Genomic DNA, 24,393 nt, shown 5'->3' with positions numbered 1-24,393 from the left:
ACATAATACAATCAGGGTTTTCATCTTCCGAAAATTGGAGTTCAATCAATCAATGCTGGAAAAGAAAAACAAATGTTTTTGAAACTAACAATCCTAAGTACATTATATTTCTTGTTTTGAGATACATTAGAATTAGAGGTTTTTTTAAACTATTGATTCTTGTTTTACTCGAACACCTCTAATATCATAACAGTAAGCACAACACATGTTTTTTTATCGAGTAAGCTCTATCAGATACGCAATATACCAACATTTGCGATATTCCGCTTGATCCATGCTGCATGTTCAGATTAAAAGTTTTTGAACATTGCAAACTTGATAGCTTGATAGATTGATTGCTAGGATGAAATAAAATGTTAACTGATTGATGATTGCGATCAGCGGCAAATTTTATATGCATTTACAGTAGGAACATATGTTAATGATATATAAATACACCCTGCTTTGTACTAGACAGCCAAGCGGTGTGAATCTTGGCGACGAAGTAGTTAAGGCCAGTTCTGAAGACCTTAGTTTGACACAACTTGGCAACGAACCTATGACCTACCACACTCAATGCAAGCACCATCCAACAAAAGAATGTAACAAGACTAATTCGCTATACTTCGGTAATCATCGGCCAATTTCGGAAATCAATCTTTCGTTTATTTTGATGTGGTTTACGTTTGTGTAAGACTTATATCCTAGTGCTGCTATTATAAGAAATATTGTTCTAAACAATCAATGTTTTTGCATCATTATCGCCTGTAGAATATTTCTGTCACTACAGGCATTATATTTTTGATTTTCAATATTTGTTATTCCTTGACCAATAAGGACCCGGAAGTTGATCATCTTATCTCAATAAAATAAAGAAATTTAACGAATGCCTGTTTTGATAATGCGATTGTACTATGCAATTTATTACATTACGATTGAAAAGGTTTGAAGCTGTCATCATGGCACACTATTGACGATGTTTTGTGGGTTTAATACTTGGTGCTTGCCTATGTAAATCATAATATTTTTCATTATTGAATCTACTGTCTTGGTCGAAAACAGTTATGCAAGTATAAAAACAATTTGGCTGTTGCTTGTAAACAACTTGTGGAATTCTGCCATGCATCAATTCATTGTATTTTTCCCTTACCGCAAAGTTCTTGTAAACTTCATAAATTATGCATTCAGATTTACAGAATTAATATTAGAATTTAGTAAATGTAGGAAATCGTGTTAAGACTTATTTGCAAGTAAAGGTTAGTATCAAAGCACTGATTGGTGAAACTACTTTAAACATTTAGTATATTTCATTAGAAAAAAATTGATTATAAAGATAAAATTATAAATTCAGATATCAGGTAACATTCATTTATAAGCACCGTCAACATTTCCTTTTAAAATGTATACAAATCTTACCTTTCTCTGAATAAACCGCTGATCTATTCAACTCTCAAGCAGCAAATTAAACGTGCATTTCTATGAAGGAGTAAGTAAAATAGTCGGCCAAGAACCAATCATATTACTTCGGCAATTTTCGTTTCAACGTCGGGAACAGTCGAATATTTACGATTTATGTCATTTGTCACACAACTCGGCTGATTCGAAAAGAGAGAAGCGGAATCAGCCGAGGTTAGAAGATTGATATTTTTAAATAATCAAATTGACACTTTCAAGGACTTATATTAGACGTCCTTGACACTTTATAGATTTGGTGCATCCAGAATGCTTTTTTGGGATGACCTACGAGAGAACCCCCCCCCCCCCCCAAAAAAAAAAAGGAAAACGGATGGTGTGTAATTAATTTAGGAGCTAAATGACCAAAGTGACAAAAAAAAAAAAAAAATAACAAAACTATTTCAAAATTGAATTTGCTTGAAAAAGTTTGAACTTTACTATACTATAAAACGTTTAAATTCATTAACGGAAAGTTTTTGAAATGTCTCTTTTAAATTAGGTCCATGACGTAGCACACTTACTATGTGGTTATTGATACTATCGACAACTAACAATCAACCTGCAGCGGCGGTATTGACCCAGTGCTAGTATATTAAAATAACTATTTATCAATTATGGACTTTTGATGCAGATTATTTTGACCCTGGACGAAGTCCAAGTGTCAATTTAATCTATATATATAAACTGACGTATTGACTGAGTGAAAAGTCCTTAATTTATATGTTACATAATTATGTAAATAGTGTATTATGGAAATGGACTTCAATATTCTTTCTGTGTATTTTACATTGTAATTTGTAAGATTTTTAATATTGACCGTCATTATATATATTCATATTTATAAACATATATCGCGTCCATATACTTAAAAATAGTAACACGGCCTCAGGTACATGGAATACCCTTTGAAACAAGTGATCGTAATAACCAATGAAAAAAGAAGAATGCTACATCGTATGTAATATTGATAGAAATTGTGCTTCCGGAACGCTTTTTCTAAATTTACCTTCATCAAGAATGCTAAATGACCCCACAAAAATTTGAATATGTATACATGTACATATTTGAGGAGCTTAACGACAAAAAAAGAAAGAATTTAAAAGAATAATGAAAATTTTCTTAAACTAAATTGGAACCTTAGTTTAACATAAAAATTTCTAAATTCATCAACGTGATACGTTTCAACAGAGACATATAATACAATCATTTATTATTATATGTACAAAGAATAAGTACTTCTTTAAACGTGGAACTCCGAACCGTCACTTTAAGTGTTCGAAAGCAAATTCAAGTATACAATATTGAGATTGTTTCATATCCAAAGAGATACTTCATGACCGCAATTCTAACAATGTTTTGATGTTTGGATACAGTTTCAATTGATTTGTACTTTCGGTCGGGAATTTCCATTAAGAAACATTGTACTTATAAATAACAATGACAGTAGTATTCATACGTGCAATCACAAAGGCAGACCATGGGAGTTGTAGCAGAGGGGGCAAATGCGTAATTTTGTATCCCCCTTTTCAAATTTAAAAAAAAATATAAAAATGTAGAGAATAAATGTAAGAACTTCTGTAAGCTGTAGTGAGGATTTATACAAACTTCGATGAAAACATCATTCACATATAGCTTCTTAATTCTTTGAAATGAACTACCAAATGATTTAATTTAGAGTCTTTAAAATAAAAGTGCCACAAATATATACACAAGGATTTGATTAGACGAAGTAGAAAAAATGGTTCCTTATTCATTTGTCAAACTACCATTTATAACAAAAACGACTTGATCATTATTACATAAAAACTCTTTCAATGAATATACAAACTTTCTGATTACTACAAGAAACGACCGCACACTTGATCTACTGTGCATGACACATCCATCTCTAGTAAATAGAATTAAAACAGAACCACCACTAGGAGACCATGATATAATGTTCAGTGAAATAAACATTTCCCTGTCAATAGCCACTCAAAGTATTCATCTGCGACAGAGCAGACTGGGAAAATATTGGAAAAAAACTTGAAGGAAACGTACACACATATGAAAGAACACCAGTCAGAAGATATAGACAATATGTTGAATTAATTCAAATAAAAAACAACAGAAAGTTTACAAAAGCATATACCAATCAGGCTAAGAGGTAACAAAACTCATCTACCATGGATAGAGTTAAACAAATTATATGGAAAGAAAAAAACATGATGGTAAACACACACAAAAAAACCAAATTAAAAGACAGTTACAGAAATAAATGCGAAATGCCAACTAGAAATAGATTGAAAACATGATATATGACATTGAAGTACTTTTATTCGTGGGTATCAATGTTCGTGGTTTCAGCAAAAGTTACATGTTCGTGGGATTTTAAATTCTTGAATTTTAGTTGTCTGGAAAAAAAATCGAGTGACGAATTTAAAGACTACAGAAACGAATATTCGTGATATTAATCATATGTTGTTTTATAATGATTGTGGGATATTGTAAAATAAGGTGTTCATTTTCACTCACTTGTTCGTCTTTCATTACTAACAAAATTCATAACATTTTTAATAAAATAACTGCTTTTTGGAAATAAGCTGATTCATCTATGCTTACAAATTGTCTCGATTGAAAGAAAATGCAGAGTAAACATTTTAGTTGTTGCACACGTGTAATCAGAAGTTCTGACACTTATTAACCTGAGACCAATCAATCAACAGATCACCAAAGTGTTAATTGGGCAATAAACATGCCACTTAACGAAAACGGTTACATATCAGAAAATACTACAAATGTACTTTGAATTGAAGAATTAATCATTATGAAATAAAAAAGCATCCCCAAACGAAATCATTATTATTTTTTCGTTTGAGAATTATGAAAAAAAAATGAACACTTCATTACCGCATATGATCACCGGAAATCTGACTTTCATCGATCAGAACTTATTTCTCATGAGAATTAAAAGGTTTACAGTCGTACGTTTTAGATTTTTCACAGATTAAATGGTTAAAATCTGGTCTGAATTTGTACAAAAAATGTATATTTAGTAATAGTGCGTTAGCTTATATGACCGTATCCATGTAGTCAAACCTACATGGGGATCTTTCCATGTCTGGAATTGGACAACAGTTATTATATTTCGCTGGACACTTAAATTCGTGTATAACACAATCCACGAAAATCACGAAAACTGTTACCCCACGAATTAAAGTACTTTTACATCTAAGACTAATACAATAATCACTGACAAAGGTCCATCAACACACCCAACAATTGATTGATTGATTGGTGTTTAACGCCACATTTAGAACTATTGTGCTATTTCGTGGCATTTAGTTTTTATTGGTTGAGGAAGCCAGAGTACCCGGAGAGAACTACCGACATTCGGTAGGAAAACTGACAATCCTAGTCTATTAAGATTGGAGTCGAGCGCACCTGCCTAGTGCAGGATTCGAACTCACAACCTCAGTGTTGACAGTCTAGTGATACAGTTGTTCGACTACTTAGACCCCTCGGCCACCGAGTCCTCTCCAACAACGAACAAGAGAGACATCAACAGAGAAGGTATATATAAATTAATGAACAAATATAAATCAAAAAACAAAAAGCAACAGGACCAAATAACCTTACTGGAATAGTGCTAAAAGAAAACATTAGCACATGCATATAATACTTACTTTTACCTTTACAAAATCAATACAAACAAGAGAAGTACCTCATGATTGCATAAAAGCAAGCGTATTAATCGAAGGTCTAGATGGGAGGGTCCTTCAATTTTATATTATTATTTTTTTAGCCATTTTTCTCTATTCATTGTAAATGTTGCCTATTATTCTCTATTCTTTATTTTTTTTTTGCCTATTTTTCTCGAGCTCTATTCTTTATTTTTGAAGCCATTTATTCTGCCCTTTTTGTCCATTATTCCCTATCCTATAAACCCCATCCAGACCTTTATAGCTGAGTGACAAACAAGTTGCTTTCTTTAAAACAAGAAAAGCAATACGTAAACCCGAGATCACTGACTGGTCACCAAACAATTGTCTCTGATTGTTTTTGCTTTTGATTTGAAATAAATGACTGTGAATAGAATAAGGCATTGTGATGATGATGTTAAAACACCTTTATTGAAAAATATTTAATTGTGTGCAGATTCGTGCACAAGTCAATCGAAAGCAACGTTGGATTTTAGTTGTGGATAGTGTATAGATAAAGCTACTATTTGAATTTACCTTTTTAGGATTGATTATTTTATTTATTACTTGGGAGTGTACATCATTTTTTCTTAACCTTATTGCAAATCCCAGTTTCTGCAAACCGGATGTCTAATGCAAATTGCACAAACCAATCGCAATATAAATTTAGGACTCAGTTTGCTTTATAATCTGGTTACATTTGTTTAATCTTTCATATCTTCTTATTTTGTTTCCTGAATGCCTTTAATTATTCTCATACTTGTTATTGAATCGGTCTGTACGCATGATAAATGTTGTTTAGATAATTTTAAAGTCAAATTTCTACGTGAAGTGACACCCTGTTTTTTGCAACTTATAAAAAATGAAAACAACACGTTATAAATTTCATGCGTCCGAAGCGCTTTTCTGGATTTACCTTCATCAGGAACGCTCAAAGCCGAATATTTGAAAGCCAAGGATGTATAAGAACCGAAACAGTTGAAGAGCTATATAACCAAAAAGGACCTGAATAAATATCCAAATCCATCTAAAGTCAACTTTGCCTAAGCTTAGCCTAAGGTTTCATAAATGTTTCTTCAGAGTAACACATAGGCTTCATAATATACAGTCACCGAAAATTTAAAATATAATATCAATAAACACAAACGACATGTATTTTCTGGTGAACATTCTATTTATCAAATTAATATCTTCTTAAAGTCTAACTTTCCATTCTATGAATATATTGATATACAAAATATAAGCAGAGACTTATAAAATCATATTTAACAGTATACAAAAATTAACGTTGTAATAAAAAGTAGTTATGATTATTGTAAAATATTAATTACGTTTTTTTGTGAGATGCAAGAATTTAAATTCATTGTGAATTGAAACTATGAAAGTATTTTTTCATTCAATACCGTTTAAAATTTAGATACTAACTTATGTGTACGCATCTCTACTCATTGGTGCTCATATGTTGCATATAATTTTCATAAAATTCTGTTAGTCTGTAAGTATGTATTAATGAAATTGAAATTTTTACAGAAAAATCCTTTTGTTAGAGTATCTGTCTGCTTTCCGACCACTGTGTGTCCGACCTATTATAAATATTTATAACTGAAATATCATTTTTTAATTTTTTTCATGCATTCCGACATCTTCATAGGCTATGCTTGAAATACAAAATATCACGTGATAAAGTCCAGGAATAATCAGTTTATTCATGGACATTATATATATTAATAAACGATTCCACGGTTTATTGTCATTGCAAAACAGCACGCTGTATTAAAACTACATACACAACACGTACAGGGACCGTCTCAAAGCGCGCATTATATAATTGCGTTATCATTATATTTGATATTTAATGAACATTCGCATTATTAAAAACACTTATGTTTTGTCAAAAGGCAAATAGGCTCTGTGTTGAAGGCCGTACTTTCACCTATAATTGTTTACTTTTTATACATTGTGACATGGATGGAGAGTCTCATTGGCACTCATACCACATCTTCTTATTTATATCTAACATATAAATGTTATTTGACTGCAACCTATATATAGCTAGTCTTTATTTCTTTACTATCCGATCTACAAATGAACTTTGATTGTTGAAATGTAAAATATCACGTTGTAGCCTATCCATATATAGAAGGACCGTATCAAAGACATAGATAACTACCTGTATAAATGATCGAAAATTTTCGAGAAGTTCCGAGAATCTTGTTTCCGAATGGCCCATAGAAACTACCAAAAATTCATAAAATATATAGGCGTGAACCCCTCAGGGGGTTCACGCGTAAATATTCAAAAGTAAGAAAAATCTCTGACGTTAGCCTTGAACTAGACGGGAAGTACCCGATAAACTTATTGTAGATGAATCCCGTGTTCCCCGGCAGAAGTCAAAAATGATGTTTTCATGATCTATACTGCATTTACAGTATCTTTTAAAAACTAAATGTTATTATTGAGTGTTTATTCATTACAATGTAGATATTAAGAATTATAATAGACAACAGTGTGACAAACTGATTTTTTTTTGTTAGAAAAAAGGAAAATTTTAAACGAAAAAAATATTTATGTCAGTTGGGGAAAAAATTGAAAGTGGCGAAACACATATTGTTTCGGCGAAAGAGGTGGCGAAAAAAATTTGACCCAGGGGAAACCCTGGATATGTGCTTTGAATTTTTTCATCATTGACTTGCTGACTTATTAAAAATCATGACATGACAGAAAGATTAAAGGGGGTTCCTTTACGGTGTGTTTGACTGTTTCAGACAAATTCATATCGGATATCTTCTTCGCACCAGGAAACGTAAAACAAGATGAAATACAAACTACTATCAACTGTGTTGTAACCTTTCTTAATTACCAGGACATAGGTATAAAAATGGTAAAAAAAATAAAAACGATTAGACGACGGATTTTTGAACTAGCAAATTGCCTTTGTTTTGGATTGAAATCATACAATATAAAGACTTAGAGGGCGACCATTTGGTATTCTGAGGAAGGAGGAACGCTTTTACCGGACGAAATATCTATAGGTAGTTCGGCTTACCTATTTTACCATTGTACAAAATTATATCCGGCATTTGCTCATTTTCATCCTGTATTATGTGCGATATGTTTTCAGTTATTACCAGGCCAGAATATTCGTTTCCAAATCCTCCCCCGCCCCAGAAAATTGATTGGTTGTCTCCTAGTACAAAGTGTTGTCTACAGACATTTCTACTGGCTAACGGTGTATATATATATATATATGTAGACCACCAGTTTAATACTACATAAATCGTAGGTCAGGCAAAGGCCATATCAACCTAAAATCAATGTCTGGGGGATTCGGATACTTCTTAGACACGATGACGTAATTATGTGTATGCTATTTTTCTGTTAAGATAATGATTCCGTTCTATTCCATGCAATGGATCATATTCCGTTCTATTCCATGCATTTACTTATCTGAGTAGGATTATGTCGTGTCCATGAAATTAATACAGTGTGAATGAATAATGCATAAATTGCGCATTCACCCATCTTTCAGTTATTTTAAAAAACAATCGATATAAACACTTTTCTCTTGAAATTCAAATCTTGACACATTACCACTTTATATTGAAGCAAACTTAATTGTTATTTGCCATTTTCGAATTGTGTTGTCTCCTTTTTAGAAATTTAAACATAGAAAAAATTATCGTATGCATAGATGTACGCTACAATCAATATATTTCCTGAATGTTTTAACACATTAAGTCTGTAAAGAGTAAATAGCTCCAAACTGCTCCATTATAGGTAATGAGGGCGGAATCGTAAATCTGAAGGTAGAATAGAAAAGTAAAGTAATCGTTTCTCATGTCTGAAAAAGGACCAGTCCAAATAAATTTCGACATAAAAAAGTACGAATAGAACATTGAGCGATCCAGAAAAGCGCATCGGACGCAGGAAATCTATAAAATGTTTTTTTCCCTGTTTTTAAAGAAAAATTTATTAAAGCATCTATTTTTAGGTAAGAACACAGATACATGATACCATGTTCCTTTTTGTATAAAGCTATGAGATTCAAATTTTTAGATAAAGATAAAATGTGATTATAGGTGTTAAGTTTTCACTACGGTAAACTGTAAATCAAAAGTCTTCGCAGAACTTTTTTCGCGCTTAGTACTTTCTAATCGATTTTGCGATTTTCAAACTTGATTTTTATATTCATATCAGAGACGATCCAAGTTTGACATATTAGCGACGATTAAAACAAATTTGCGAAATGTGTTATCCAAAGGCCCGAAATCTCGTCGGCCTTAATCCACCAGTTGGAAACACAACTTCAAAATACCGATAAATTCAGTCGATGATTATGCCAGGCAATGGGTTAAACGCAAGAAAAAAGACGTAGATACTTTTTCCGAATGGATTAAGGCTGTGATACAAATTAGAATTTTAAAACTGAATGGGTCTATCAATTCAATTGCTATATCAATTTTTAAAGACCCAAAATGTTGCAAAACATTTGTCCTACCTCCATGAAGAATATGTTATTGTCACCGCAGATAAAGCCCCAAACAACATCGCTTTTGTGTGTAAATCACATTACATAATCTGCTTAATAAACGCAGATATTGACAATTCACTCAACATATAACTCCACGACACTAACAAAGGAGAAAATCCTGGATAATTATAGATCTGTTCTATGTTCCTTTGAAATTTCAACCAAAAATGAAGAACTGGATCTTCTTTCGATGTATTGTATACCTAAACTACAAAAGTGTCCTTACAAACAACGTTATATTGCTGGGTCTTCCTTCATGAAATCTCTTTCAAAATTATTAATATCACTTTTATCAGCAATCAAAGCCGGACTTCAAAGTTATTTTGAAACTACCTACGGTGGCGTGAATCAGATGTGGATACTAAAACATTCTTAAGATCTTTTGAGTACATACAATCTAAGACTCTTTCATATTTGACTTTTCTACAAGTATTCCCCATTCCAAACTAAAAGACAAATGGAAAGAGTTGGTCCTGCGTTGTTTCATAAAAAAAAAGACCAACGTAGATACAAGTATCTTGTCTGAGGGAGGGACAAATCGTACTATGTAAAAAATCACTCTGATTCAAACAAAAAATTCTCTGAAAATGACATTATCAAGATGCTTCATTTCTTGATTGACAACATATTTGTTACGTTTGGAGGACGTGTTTTTCAACAAACAATCGGCATTCACGTGAAAAACAATAGTACTCCTCTTCTTGCCAACTTGTTCGTTTATGCATATGAGGCTGACTTTATACAGAAATTTCTTAGGAAGAAAGAAAAAGGTTAGCAGTGTTCTTTAACTTCACTTTCCGCTATATAGATGATGTTCTCTTCATGTTGAACGCATCTATCTTATCGAACTGGAAATAAAGGATACAACAGAAACAGTTAAGTCTGCCTCATATCTTGACTTACATCAAGAAATTGACAATGAAGTTGGTTGAAAACAAAAACTTTACGACACAAGAGATGAGTTCAGCTTCACAATTGTGAAATTTCCATTTCTATGTAGCTAAATTCCAGCAGCACCTGCATAAGGAATATATCTCCTTGTTGATACTATATTCCAGGGCTTGTATTTCCTATCATGATTTCCTTGATAGGGTCGGTACTCACAAGGAAGCTATTAAACCAAGAGTTCCAAGTGGTGAAGTTGAAATCATCCCTTCGTAAATTTTACGGACGCCACCACAAGTTGTTTGACCGTTAAGGAATATCTGTTTCACAGATGACGACGGATATGTTCCAATTGTCGTAACTACAATCATGTCCCTTTTCCCCGAATGTGACTTACCGAATAAGAATTATCACCGGGTTAATACTTACATGAGCAATGTGACGGGTGCCAAATTTGGATATAAAAAAAATACAAAAAAAAAAACCCACCAAAACCTTGTTGTATTGGATAACTAAAGATTCGAAGAATAGTAATGGCGATTTAAGTTTAAAAAAGTATCAGTGTATCGGTAACCATAAGGATTATTAGTTATTTCGAAACCAAAATTATACATTTTTGAAAAATATATAATTATGTTGATCATATTGACGATGATAGATTGGTGTTTTACGATAACTATTACACTCATACCAGGAAGGGAACATTTTAATGAACATAAGAGTTTGTGGCAGTGATAACATGCCGAATTATGTTTAAATAGAAAAAAAATGCCATTTTTTATATACTGTGCAAAGCAACGTCAAAGTCTTCAATTGAAAAATTCACTAACGCTAAGTTTTAAAATCGATCAAACATTAGACTTTAGACTGTGCATATGCATGACGCATGTATTACACATTATTGTAAAGTACGCCAGTTGTTGTGCCTGCTTTCTCTTTAATAAGTGTTACTTTGTCTCAATAGAGTTCAACCATTTCCGTGATTTTTCCAACAGAAAACAGAAATGACTTCCCTATCTATAACGTCGTAGCACCTTATCTCATCCACAAATTCAGTTGTACAAATCATAAACTAAGCTTACCAATATGCAACGTGTCCTCTTCCCAAAAATGTTATAAAAAATTGTAATGTATGACAATTACAATTTTATTGTTAAAACTAATAAGGATAATTTTGAAGAAAATTAGTATGATTTTTCACGGAGTTGAACACGTTAAAACTATTAACAGCTATCATCAATGCTCTACAACTTCGAAATTGTTTCTACCTTTCACAAATGGCTGTTTCACGCTAACTGCACCTTTCAAATCAATATCAAAGCTTTGTAGTATCAAATGTGATTTGGCCTGAATAACTTACCATAGACGTCATTTTTTTTGTTTAAATAATTGTGTTCCCTAGTCGTAAGACTGCATATAGACTCATCATAAACACCAGGATGACTGGTTATTTAAGACAACAGAGTTGATAGTCAGCATCTATATTTTTGTTATTAATCGAATCTATTTTTGGTTTATATATATTATAAATATACGTTATTTTTTCCTATTTACAATGAAAAATATAAGCTCAACAGGGTCACAGTTGAATGTTAAAGCACAAGAGCACAAAGTCCACAAATGACTATGTTGAACGCATCTATCCCCGCTAACTTGAAGTAAAGGATACTACATACTAGTATATAGTTACAATGTATGTCTGGCACATTTATTTATTGACTCACATTTAGAAATTGACAATGAGTGTGTTGAGAAGAAAACATCAAAAGAGATGATTTCAGCTATCTAATTGATAATTGTTCCATTTCTATGTAGCAAAATTCCAAAGGCACCTGTATATAGAATATATATCTCCCAGTTGTGACGATATTCAAGAGCTTGCATTTCCTGTCATGTTATACTGTTGCTCACAAGGAAGATATTAAACCCAGCGTTCCATGGGTTGAAGATGGAAGTCATCTCTTCTGAATTATACGGACGTATTCACGAGTTGGTTGACCGTTAAAGAATATCTGTTTCACAGATGACAACAGATATGTTCCAATTGTCGTAACCCTAATCCCGTCCACTTTTCTTCGAATGTTACCTACGGAATTAGACTTACCACATGATTTGTACTTACACGAGCATCACAACGGGTGTCATATATTGAGCAGGATCTGCTTACCCTTGTGGAGCACCTGCGATCATTCCCTGTTTTGTGGGGTTCATTTGCTCAGTCTTAAGTTTTCTATATTGTGTTTTGTAGACTTCTGTTTGTCTTTTGGTCGTTTTCCGCCTTTTACAATGGCATTGTTAGTTCGTTTTCGACTTATGAGTTTGAATATCCCTTGGCTATCTTCCGCCCCTCTTTTTTCAATTAAAATTCAAAATCATCATAATATCGAGTGAAATGTTTACTATTTTTTGGTGTAAAACTTGAAAACAAAACTCCAACAATTTGTAGCATCCTTACCGGATATACCAAATGTGAAGTCAGGTAAGGCCAAATTTTTCTTATTTTCATTATATTTTACATTTTGCTGACAAGTAAAGTCTTGTGATACTGATTCTTAAGAATGTAGCTACTATATAGGGCTGATTATGATCCTTAATTGCCTTTCTCTCTCTTCAAATCGTTAGAATCGGACAAGGGGTACCTGTTCAAAGAAGCATATGACGAGTTCAAACTTGTTAAATAACATTTATCCTTCAACTATTCATTTGACGTTTTCCCATAACAAAGTTATATCATATTTAAGCTTGAACAACACAGTATTTCGAGATAAACACATTCATGTGAATAAAAGAGGTTAAATTGTACCTGCAAATAGTTATTTTACTGTACGGGGGACATAATAGATACGGTTTGCTTTATTGTTTTTTTGCTTCGGGGGTACTTATATCCGGTAGTGATGCTACACAGTAACTAAGGTAAATTAAAAAAGGGGGAGTCCATTAAAACTGACAAAACCATAAGGTATGTAAATGACGTCACTTTATGACGGTCTGTTTTATTTACTGGAGTTTTTTTTTATGGATTCTGCATATTCAAAAACAATACTTTAACTTTAGATTCTACAGACAAATGTGTCCAAAGGCATTGGGATTTGTAACGTAGAAACATTGAAGAATAATATCATGTAAATTGGTCTATGTTGGGCTATAAAAAGCCAAAATAACTTTTTGTATGCTCCAGTAAAAGAAAAGAGGGGAAAAGGTGATTGTTTGGCAACCCTAAAAAAGAAAAATCATCCACTGTCATTCTCCAAAATTCGTTACTTTATTGTTACCAGAAATAAATAGAAAAGCTGCATTTGTAACAATTTAGAGCAATTTAATTTGAGATGGACCTTTAACTCTCTTGTGGAGAGTTTTCTCATTGGCAATCATACCACATCTTCTTTTTATCTTGAACAACAGCAACAAATTACGTCCTTCAAGTATTACTGTAAATGGAAATTAGGCTACGTGGTCGATTCGTTAACTGATAACGCAATAGGTAAATCAGCATTCTACAGAACTTTTCAAACACATCCTCGATCAAGCAATTATTGTCTATGACAGATAACTCATTCATATGCAACGAGTTCAACGACTATGTAATTCTTAATAGTGTCGCTAAGCATCACTAATAGACATAATACGATATATATTTATATTGTTAGTTGCACAGTGTGCTAGTGACCTAATATATATCGTATTAGGTCACTAGCACACTGTGTAACGAATTTATCTTACCGACTACCTTAACATGCGGCATTTAGACTAGTGGCATCTCAAAGTGATACAGTCTTCAATATTAAGAACCTACTGCCATTGGTCTATACAAAAACAAATGCCATCAATAACAAGTTGTTAGCTGGTAATGTGTTTCTGCATTTATTTTCAATCGTTCATCATCAATTTCTTCATCTTATGTCCGTGGGAAACGTTTCAGATTTTCCCTCAACGCCGTATTGTTTTTATAAATTTTATAAAAGGGAAATAACACCACTAATAACCGTATATTAAAACAAAACACGCACACTAAACCCATATCAAATATACAGGGTCTCCATGTGTTCGATAATCAATAATCAGCTGATTGCATTTTATAGCTATCGGCAACAATGGACTAATTAATAAAGGTGTTGATTGTATTGTTTAATGAAATGATGTGGTTAACTGGCGTCACATGTCACATAAAGGATTTATTTACAACTTTAATAAAAATCATTGTTTTGAAGTGGGTACTACACAATCGTTTAAGCGACGCACGTGTTTGAAGTATAGTTATATTTTGGCATTGCACAAGGTCATGCTTTTGTCAGACTGTTTATGATGTCTTTACACCAAATCCGTTGGATGTGTACTGATTGATTATTTAGTCTAGAGAACATGATTATTTCATTAGTTGTTATTGGCTTTGAACTAGCCTTTGCAAGTACTCCTACATCGGTAATTTGTGTTTCTTGTCTAAATGTAGGGTTTTTTTTGTGCTTCGTGCCGACCTGATGAGTCAAACTATTTCAAACTTTTTTTTACAGTTCACTTTTCATGTTGTGCTGTTGCACCGCTGTCCCTGTTTAAAGAGATGATTGAGCACTCACCAACATTTTTAATCCCGCCAATTCTTTATTTGCTTGTCCCAACCTGTAATTCAGTGGTTGTTGTTGGTTGCTGTCTGTCGCATTATTTATCGTTTTTTGTTTGTTTTTTATAAATCAGGTGCCCCATTAAACCAGCTGCCCAAACGAAAAAACAAACAAATAGGCATACACGTTTATAATTTGATTGGTTCCTGAAACAATAAGAAACTATAATTTGCTTGTACTTTATTTGATAAAGACACCGTCAACAAATAACACAGTTTTGGTTAACATTCTTTAAATTTTGTTAATATAAAAATTAAAAAAAAAGATTTTGTATGATTGCCAGCGAGGCAACTATCCACAAGAGAGCAAATGATAAGCAACTTTAAACAAAAATGTAAGCAGGCTTTAGATTTTGAAACGGGAAAATAAATAGGCCAATTTCACATTCGTGTGTTAAAAAATTTGTTGAAAATTAATTTTGATTTCGGGAAGTGCTGCTTCCGTTAAAACGGACAAATGACTTGTTAAGCATTTTTGAAAAATAAAAGTTTTGTTTAAAGTCAGAACTGAAAATAGTCAATTTGGAATCAGACTTTTAAGTCAATTTCACTGTAATGACTGTGAGAATAACGGGTGGAACGTTCTCACATTCTGTCTTTAATATCCTCTCATTCCACGTTCTGTTAACGAACGGAATTCTGCAAAAGAAATACAAATGAATAAATATAAGCCGTAAGTATAATGGATTTTTCACAATGTCGGCTAGAGAGTATTGAAAAAAAGGATCAATCTATGGTTGCTGATAATCGTAATTTAACCTTCGGCTAAGATATAGTATTGTTTCACTCACATAACTAGTGATTTTTGATTGTGTAATTACTGGAAGGTAAACAAAAAGAAAACACCAAACACAATCCAACACTGCTGTAGAGAAACGTGACAATGGTGAATCATGGATGATAAGGATTTTAATTAACTTTCAGTCAATCTTATTTTTATTATTAATTTCATTATTTTTATTATCTATTTCATTATTTTTTTATCATCTATTTCATTATTTTTTATCATCTATTTCATTATTTTTATTAATATTATCATTATAATGGCTTTTCAGATGTTATTTATCAGAAAAAGGAAACATTTGGTTAACGCAAGGAGTCAGAACCTCAACTGAACAAATTAATACAGCTGAAGCCCGCCTCCGAGTGCGGAATTTTCTCGTTCTGTAGAAGACCCATTGGTGGCATTGGGCTGTTGTCTGTTCTTTGGTCGGGTTGTTGTCTCTTTGACACATTCCCTCTTTCCATTCTCAATTTTATTCTGTAGTAATATCTGTTAAATGAACTTACATACTTGGGCTGGGGACAATTTTAACTGACATATCTTTTGGGCTGGGGACAGTTTTGACTGACATATCTTTTGACGTGTCTTCGACCTATGGTTTCTGATTGCATCCTCGGTATCTTCATTGTTTCAATGATTTACAAATGACAACACTGTATGGACTCTAATTGCCTTTTGTCTAAACAACTAACTTATTTTCCCTTTAAAAATTTAATGCATTCTAAGTAATGTTTTCAAAATCGTATACCAACGCATCGTGATTTGTAAACAATGGTTACCAACCAATGGCGTTATGTCATATTAATTTTGGGGTACCTATATTGAAATTAATTACCCACAATCTTTTCGATTCGAATCGATAAAATTAAGAGATGACCTCATATCTAAGATTAACACCAAATTCTCAATAGGCTTGTAACTTAAATAAATAACGCAATCTTATTTATCATGCATGATCAATAAGCGACATACTTCAGTGGCAGATTCAGGCGGGGGCGTATAGTGTGTACACCCCCTCCTTGGTTTGATAATATATCATTATTTAACATAAAATCGTACAAAACTTTTTTGGCCTCGCGAAGTTCGGCAATATTTTTTTAATTTAAATACTGGATCCGCCCCAGAACTTAAATAAATCAACAGTCTGTAAATGCAAAAGAAAATTTCATTTTCGAAAAGTTTACACACAAATTATTTAGGACCTATTGAATGCTTTTGACAGAATTGCTCAAGTCATTTGCATAATGCCTAACAATGCCACTGTACAAAAAAAAAGTTTATTTAAAAATGTTTACTTACAATAAGCCTTTTTTTTTACCCGAAAAGTTGATATTACGCAAATCTCAATGACGTCATAACATAATACACGTTTTCATTTTTGCAAGGTGTCAGTATGATTAGATCTGCATATCATGAAACTTGATTTAGTAAGACTCTCTATAAAGAAATGATGTTCAAATCCTGGATGTAACATGGAAGTAATAGCAATGATATGTATTTATTTAACGTTAATACACTACTGTCCCAACTTATGTGAGCAGTTTGTGCTAACAAACATTTTGACCCACCATACTCTGTGTGCCTGTCTAAAATCAGGAGCCTGTTATCCAATGACTGTCGTTGGTTGCTGCCTGCCATAAATGTTTTTCGTTTATTGCTTGATTGATAATCAGGGCTTTGGTTATCTTGTATGATTTTTTTTTCAAATTTTATTATGCCAGTGCTTTTAATGTTTACTATTTTTTATTTTTATATAAGGATAGCATCAAACTTACCTCCAATTTCTAGCTCTTCATTCCCTTTTGTGTCAACTTGAGGTATGGCTAAGTTGAATATTTGTCTCCATCGATTCTTGCTGTAGTCCAGTCCAGGTATGTTTGCATTTGCATAAAATGTGGAAAATTCATTACCATCAATGTGGTCATCCCTATTTGTATCAATCCATCTAAAAGCCATGGCAATGGCATCTCTCTTTACAGTGTCTCTCTTTTGTACCATCTGTTTTGAAAATTTGTACAATTTACTTTTTCATAGGGTTAACAGCCAATGATATGGATATATGAATAGGATATACATGGCGTGAAGATTTAAGATCGGAACAAACTACTGTGCTAATTAATTGAAAAAAATCATTTTAATAACAAGTATATTGACTGATAAATTCAATGGTATAAATCGATGATACATTAAAAAATCACTTTGGAGGATTTAACGTTTAAAAGTAGGATTAAGGAGAGTCGATACAGGTTGAACTTGAATTGTTCCTTTTTTGATAACACGAAACCTGTTGTAGGCGAGATTAGACCAGGTCACAAACAAAACAATGTAGATTTTGTTATCATTAAAATTTGTTTTGAGAAATTATTATTTTTTTTGTAAATTTCATTGCATGTTTTCGTCAACTTTAAATTTACAAAAAAATGTTTCTTCGGTAATAACCAAATTATTTTTATTATAATCGTATTTTATCGATAAATGCGTATAGAAGAAAATAAATTCAGCATCTTTGTATATGCAAAATACATACCAACAAATTGTATATTTGTTAGCAATTTTATATGGTTCTTGTATTATTAATTTTAAGTAATTTTATACATGATTTCTCATTGTGCATTTTAAATACATAAAAATTATTAGTAACTTATTTTTTTGAAAATTTTAAAAATGCATCTTAAAATGTGAATCCCTCATTTTCAGAAAATTCACTTCCAACGCTCGGTAATTTTCAATTTGTCCCCCGCGAATTTCGAAATGTAGTTCAAATGTGGGCAACACCTATGCAAAAAAAGATGTCGTCTGTTCATACGAAGCAGCAAACCATTGCTAATGGAGGCTATTCGATGGATAAGTTTATTTAGTTGTCTCATTTCAGGTCCAATGATTTAGTTCTGTTTTTATGTTATAGAAAAAGTCCAAATAACTGTCCATTCCTGGAAAATAATGGAGCGGAGGCCCGTAGTCATACACAAAACTGTTAACTCAGGGTCGTTGATAGTTTGTGTTGTCAGTTAGATCCCATGAAAATGTATATACTCCTCTCCAAAGCTAATATTTTTAACTCTCATCGTTGATGTTCGTTCAATAGAATATCATTTATCATCAGTTTTCAAACGACATCAATTAACACAAACAAATGTTACTACTATATGATCAGTAGATGTAGTTATATTTTAAGTGTATCAATTTGATCTAGATGGGCGTTGTTTAAGCAGCTTCGTAAATGAAGTATGTTCTATTTGTAAAGATCGGTAAATTGTTCAACTTATTTTTCTATTCGTTATCTTAAAATACATGTTTTAACTAGACAAATGTGAGACCTAAATCCTTGCTTACCTGGTGATATTTGTTCATTTTATGGAGCATCAAAGGAATTAATAAAGGGGAGTTTCCGGGGAGATAACTCTAAACGCGAAAGTTTTTTTTTCTTTGATGAAATTGTAATAACTGAAACTCCTTACCGGGCCAAAATCTGGACAATAATTCAATCCTCAAAAAACCCATTGATGGTTAATGAAACCGAAAACAAACATTTGATTTGTCAGAATTGAAGGCTTAATATGAACTGCATCTGGATATTGGTGGGAGACGTCATTAAAATTGACAAACGTACGAAAATGATATCTAGACATGTTAAAGGAGTAGTCACAATAGCATTGACTTAAAACTTTGAATTTCAAATAGACAATATAAGTCGACATTTGGGGAAACATATTTTCAGAGTTTAGATAAAAGAAGCATATTCACAAGAGTTTTTAGATAAATCTAATTGACTAAACAAATGTCGTCTGTTCATATGAAGCAGCAAACCATTGCTAATGCAGGCTATTCGATGGATAATTTTATTCAGTTGTCTCATTTCAAGTCCAATGATTGATTTCTGTTTTTACGTTATAGAGAATGTCCAAATAACTGTCCATTCCTGGGAAATAATGGAGCGGAGGCCCGTAGTCATACACAAAACTGTTAACTTAAGGGTGTTGATAGTTTGTGTTGTCAGTTAGATCACATGAAAATGTATATACTTCTTTCCAACGCAAATATTTTTAACTCTCATCGTTGATGTTCGTTCAATAGAATATCATTTATCATCAGTTTTCAAACGACAGCAATTAACACAAACAAATGTTACTACTATATGATCAGTAGATGTAGTTATAGTTCAAGTGTATCAGTTTGATCTAGATGGACCGTTGTTTAAGCAGCTTCGTTAATGAAGTTTCCAACTTATTTTTTCTATTCGTTATCTCATCATACATGTTTTAACTAGACAAATGTGGGAACTGAATATTTGCTTATCTGGTGATATTAGTTTATTTTATGTAGCATCAAATGAATTAGTTAAGGGGAGTTTCCGTGGAGAGTGGAGATAACTCTCAACGCGAAAATTTTTTTTCTTTGATGAAATTGTAATAACTGAAACTCCTCACCAGGCCAAAATCTGGACAATAATTCAATCCTCAAAATAATCCATTGATGGTTAATGAAACCGAAAACAAACATTTGATTTGTCAGAATTGAAGGCTTATTATGAACTGCATCTGGATATTGGTGGGAGACGTCATTAAAATTGACGAACGTACGAAAATGATATCTAGACATGTTAAAGGAGTAGTCACAATAGCATTGACTAAAAACTTTGAATTTGAAATTGACAATATGAGTTGACACTTGGGGAAACATATTTTCAGAGTTTAAATAAAAGAAGCATATTTACAAGAGTCTTTAGATAAATCTAATTGACTCTTTCATTGATAAAATTACCAATTTTAGATAATCTTAAAATTGTCAGGAAATTAAATGAAGCCACCAAAATTCAAATTTTGAACCTAATTATTTTCGAAACAAGCACTGCAGTTTGTTTTATTTGATGATCTTTCAAATATCTCATATTAATCTACAATATACATTATCTCAAAAACATTAAAAAAGATAACAATACAACTACATCGACTTCCCTTTAAGTAATCATTACCGGTAAAACAGTTAAATGTAGTATTTATCTTACATTGACATTGTTGCTGTTTTTGAAAATTATTCGTTTGTCCATTCTGGACTTTAATGATATGATGAAACTATTCGATTTACTTCTATCGTCGTTAAAACCATCTGTTTATGATTCTATTTTTTTTCTTCAAATCTCTGCTAGATTGTCAGCAATTTTCAATATCCAGTATATATTCTACTTACCGATGTAGTTTTGGCAATTGCCTCATAAATGGCAGATCCTTGCTTAAATTTAAATTTAAAAGGAGAAGCAAAACTTGCAGCCACAAGGCAACATAATACTATCAGGGTTTTCATCTTCCGAAAATTGGAGTTCAATCTGACAATCAATGCTGGAAAAGAAAAACAAATGTTTTTTGAAACTAACAATCCTAAGTACATTATTTTTCTTGTGTTGTGAAAAATTAGAATTAGAGGTTTTTTTAAACTATTGATCCCTGTTTTACTCTATCGAAAATCTCGAATACGATAACAGTAGGCACAACACATGTTTTTTTTTTATCGAGTAACCTCCATCAGATACGCAAGATACCATCATTTGCGATATTCTGCTTGAGCAATGCTGCATGTTTGTATTAAAACTTTTGAAAAATTGCAAACTTGATAGCTTGATAGAATGATTGTTAGGATGAAATAAAATGTTAACTGATTGATGATTGCGATCAGCGGCAAATTCTATATGCATTTACAGCACGAAAATCTGTTAATGATATATAAATACACCCTAGCTGCTTTGTACTAGACATTCAAGCGGTGTGTTCAATCTTGGCGACGAAGTAGCAAATGCCAGTTCTGTAGACCTTAGTTTGACACAACTGGGCAACGAACCAATGACCATCCGCATTCAATGCGAGCACCCTCCAAAAAAGCTATTGAGGTGAGTGAGATAATATTTGAAGAATGTAACAAGACTAAATCGCTATACTTCGGTAATCATCGGCAAATTTCGGAAATCAATCTTTCGTTTATTTCGATATGGTTTACGTTTGTATTAGACTTATATCATAGTGCTGCAGACTAAATACTGCTATTATCAGAAATATTGTTCTAAACAATCAATGTTGCTTGTATCTTTATCGCCTGTAGAATATTTCCTTCACTACATTCATTATGTTTTTGATTTTCAATATTTGTTATTCCTTGACCAACAAGGACCCGGCAGTTGATCATCTTCTCTCAATAAAAAAAAGAAATTAAACGAATGCCTGTTTTATAATGCTATCGTACTATGCAATTTATTACATTACGATTGAAAAGGTTTGAAGCTGTCATCATGGCACACTATTGACGATGTTTTGTGGGTTTAATACTTGTTGCCTTTGTAAATCATAATATTTTTCATTATTGAATTGGTCGAAAACAGTTATGCAAGTATAAAAACAATTTGGCTGTTTTTGTGAACAACTTGTGCAATTCTGCCATGCATCAATTCATTGTATTTTTCCTTTACCGCAAACTTCTTGTAAAGTTCCTAAAATATGCGTTCTGATTTACAGAATTAATATTAGAATTGAGTAAATGTAGGAAATGGTGTTAAGACTTATTTGCAAGTAAAGGTTAGTATCAAAGCACTGATGGGTGAAACTACTTTAAACATTTAGTATATTGCATTAGAAAAAAATTGATTATAAAGATAAAATTATAAATTCATATATCAGGTAACATTCATTTATAAGCACCGTCAACATTTCCTTTTAAAACGTAGCACACACTTTTATTTGTAAAAACCTTACCTTTCTCTGAATAAACCGCCGATCTATTCAACTCTCATGCAGCAAATTAAACGTGCATTTCTATGAAGGAGTAAGTAAAATAGTCGGGCAAGAACCAATCATATTACTTCGGCAATTTTCGTTTCAACGTCGGGAACAGTCGAATATTTACTATTTATATAATTCGTCACACAACTCGGCTGATTCGAACGGAGAGAAGCGGAATCAGCCGAGATTAGAAGATTGATATTTTTTATATAATCAAATTGACACTTTCAAGGACGTATATTAGACGTCCTTGACACTTTATAGATTTGGTGCATCCAAAACGCTTTTCTGGGATGACCTACGAGAGAATCCCCCACCCCCCAAAAAAAGGAAAGCGGATGGTGTGTAATTAATTGAGGAGCTAAATGACCAAAAGGGACCTAAAAAAATAACAAAACTATATCAAAATTAAATTTATATAAAAATAACTTTTTATAAATTATGGACTTTTGACGAGGTCAATACGTAATATATACACATTATTCAGATTATTTTGACCCTGGACGAAGTCCGAGTGTCAATTCAATCTAACTGGTCTATATATATATATAACGTATTGGCTTAGTGAACAGTCCTTAATTTATATATTACATATGTAAATAGTGTATTATGGAAATGGACTTCAATGTTCTTTCTGTGTATTTTACATTGTAATTTGCAAGATTTTTAATATTGACCGTCATTATATATATAAATATAAACATATATAGCGTCCATATACTTAAAAATAGTAACACGGCCTCAGGTACATGGAATACCCTTTGAAACAAGTGATCGTAATAACCAATGAAAAAAGAAGAATGCTACACCATATGTAATATTGATAGAAATTGTGCTTCCGGAACGCTTTTTTAAAATTTACCTTCATCAAGAATGCTAAATGACCCCACAAAAAATCGAATATGTATACATGTAAATATTTGAGGAGCTTAACGACAAAAAAAAAAAAAAAAATTAAAAGAATAATGAAAATTTTCTTAAGCCAAATTGGAACCTTAGGTTAACATAATTTCTAAATTCATCAACGTGATACGTTTCAACAGAGACATATAATACAATCATTATATTATAATATGTCTCTGGTTTCAATAACAAAAAATAAGTACTTCTGTCAAAATACTTCCTTATACGTGGAACTCCGAAACGTCACTTTAAGTGTTCGAAAACAAATTGAAGTATACACTATTGAGATTGTTTCATATCCAAAGAGATACTTCATGACCGCAATTCTAATAATGTTTTGATGTTTGGATACAGTTTCAATTGATTTGTACTTTCGGTCGGCAATTTCCATTTACAAACATTGTACTTATAAATAAAAATGACAGTAGTATTCATACGTGTAATCACATAGGCAGACCATGGGTGTTGTGGCAGAGGGGGCAATTGCGTAATTTTACATCCTCCTTTTCAATCTAAAAAAAAATATAAACATGTAGAGAAGAAATGTAAGAACTTCTGTAAGCTGTAGTGAGGTTTTATACAAACTTCGATGAAAAAATCATTAACATATAGCTTCTTAATTCTTTGAAATAAACTACCAAATGATTTAATTTATAGTCATTAAAACAAAAGTCCCACAAATATAGACACAAGGATTTGATTAGACGAAGAAGAAAAAATGATTCCTTATTCATTTATCAAACTACCATTTATAACAAAAACGACTTGATCATTATAACATAAAAACTCTTTCAATG

At 32.2% G+C, this 24,393-nt stretch overlaps 1 long non-coding RNA gene across 3 annotated transcripts in view; it reads right to left on the bottom strand.

Moving 5' to 3' along the window:
* The window catches only part of LOC127706883 (uncharacterized), a 75,969-nt gene extending 53,254 nt beyond the window's left edge, over window positions 1-22,715 (bottom strand). The window contains exons 1-2 of one of the 3 annotated variants that reach the window (XR_007984603.1): window positions 22,667-22,715; window positions 21,117-21,265 (exon numbers count right to left, since the gene is read on the bottom strand). This is a non-coding gene — a long non-coding RNA (uncharacterized LOC127706883). Of the gene's footprint in view, window positions 1-1,395; window positions 1,432-21,116; window positions 21,266-22,666 lie in introns of those variants that run through there. The other 2 variants (XR_007984604.1, XR_007984606.1) reach the window with 2 other exon arrangements.
* Between the last annotated feature and the right edge of the window lie 1,678 nt (window positions 22,716-24,393).

Source organism: Mytilus californianus, unplaced genomic scaffold, assembly GCF_021869535.1.
Source record: "Mytilus californianus isolate M0D057914Y unplaced genomic scaffold, xbMytCali1.0.p SCAF_6, whole genome shotgun sequence".
NCBI lineage: Eukaryota > Metazoa > Mollusca > Bivalvia > Mytilida > Mytilidae > Mytilus > Mytilus californianus.
Note: the sequence above shows the minus strand (reverse complement) of the source record. Positions and strands in the feature narration are given on the sequence as shown.